The following is a 2211-nucleotide window of genomic DNA, read 5'->3' on the forward strand; positions in this document are numbered from 1 at the left end:
GGAGACTCTGCAAAGGAGATCAAATGGGGGTGGGTTAAGATGAGACACAGTCACTAAATCCTCTTCCTTCTTCCATCCCAGAGCAGAGGATGGGGCCACAGAAGACGAGTGACCTCACTTCTGGCGTGCTTTGAGCCCTGTCTCTTCTGGTCTTGAATGTATTAAAGAAACTTGCCAGAAGCTGTCATTAACTATCAAACCTGCATCTGTCAGACACACATTAGCCTACAGAAGCCTCTATTGGAAGCCCTGTGTCAGGTTCTCAGATTTTTACTTTTTTTTTTTTTGCCTCTCGTCTAGGGGCTCTCTGTGTAAACTTTTGCCTTTATTATGTTTTCCTTTTACCTCAAGAAATACATTGGATTCATTTATTATTGGTAAAAACATCTGGTTATGATTTTGATTTTTGCATTGGGCTGTTTCCTAACAGCCATTTTGTCTCTTCCAAAGGCGCCATTGTCAGTTCTCATTGTCAGGACCATCCCAGACTGAGTATGTCATCAGAATTCGTGGTTTTGTCAGTAGGATTAAAGGTCATTCGAAGGAATCCTTCCTCATCCAACTACACAAATTCCAAAACCCTTCAAAACCTGTTTTAGTTTGTTTTGTTTTTCTGCTTTTTGAACATTCCGTAGTCCTTCTTGACTTCGATTTTGTCTTACGATTCTTTTGCTTTGGTTACTATGTAGACATTCTCCTGGTTCAAACCCCTGCTTTATTTTATTTTTTTTTTTTGGCTACGTCCTTTTCTTTCTGCCACCTTCTGGAATACATTATGTACCGCAAAAACACATCTATTACTCATTTGCTCTTATGTAACAAGACCCAAATAATGGCTTCTTCTGGTATTAATGACACGTACAGAGCATCTGCAAAGTGTTCATTCATCTATGCAATGTAACCTACTAAAATAACTTCACTTTGGAGAGGTCAGAGGTAACTTAAGTGAGTCGTATTCCATATGATATTGCATACATGTGAATAGCTCATATTCACAAGAAATTTTACCAGCGTATCAAATATTGCACAGAAATGAGTTACCTATCTACTGATGTTTTAGAAGTGTAATGAAGACCAACAGAAGCCTTTGTTAAGATATTGTTACATGAGAGTAAATGAGTAATAGATTAACTTTTACACTACCTAAACTAAAGTGTTCATGCTCGTTGGGCATGACAACACGGCACTGAACTGTTACTCAGACCTCTTTTGTTTATTGTCAACATTTATCAGCATTGTCACTATTAAATGGGACATTGAGAGAAGACCCCAATTCTTTTATATTGTATTGTTCTAACAGTTACATAAAAAAATGTGAAGAAATCCAGGCAGAAAATATGAAAAGCAAAAACAATGATCAAAATGGAAACCAAATAAAAAAAACCAGAGTGTGAAGGGATCTGAAAATTCAAAGAAGACTCTTACCGCCCGAACATCAGCCTGAGGACTGCTGGGCCCTTAAGCGGGGCCTCAAGAGCTGCAGTGCAAATGTAGTTTAAGGATCCCATATAACCCTGTCTTCTTCAGATCACATGGAACTTGTCAAAGGCACTTCTAATTCTTGTCAGGTAAACGCTTTGGGTGTGAAAAAAAAAGAAAACTAAAAAGCTGGACAGTAAGTGAACAGGATGAAAATGAAATGTAAACCTTAGTTTGGACTAAACGAGTGAGTTCAGGAACTTTTTATGCAGTGCTGTCAGGTAGAATTTTAGAATCCATCCAGAATATATAAACAAGTCAAAATGAAAACCCATTTATGGGGAAAAAGTATTATATACAGCGGAAAGGATTCATAGAGATGATTCTGTCTAGCGTGTGTCACCGGAAACCATCCCATTTACTTAGTGGTCACTTACTACTAGTGGGCTTATACTCTTATGGACACCAACTGGACTGGCATTTCTGTGCTACACATGTGGGAGCATTTTATAATAATTAGAAAGGCACAAGAAGCGGTTTTGCATTTCAAAGGTGTGATGATTATTGTTAAATAGTGATGGATGGGCTACTGGATTTATGTTTTCAATGTCCTCATGTGGCCAGGATCTGTTTTTTATCAGTCCCGTCATCTCTTTCCACATAATAACGGGAAGAACAAGTGAATACTGTAAATACATCAGGCTCTGCTTCTCTGTGTGGAAATGGAGCTTACAGTTTTTAATAAATACAGGAAATGAATAATGCAACCTCATTTCATTTAGAAAATAATTA

The sequence above is a fragment of the Erpetoichthys calabaricus genome, chromosome 13 (genome assembly GCF_900747795.2).
Source record: "Erpetoichthys calabaricus chromosome 13, fErpCal1.3, whole genome shotgun sequence".
NCBI lineage: Eukaryota > Metazoa > Chordata > Cladistia > Polypteriformes > Polypteridae > Erpetoichthys > Erpetoichthys calabaricus.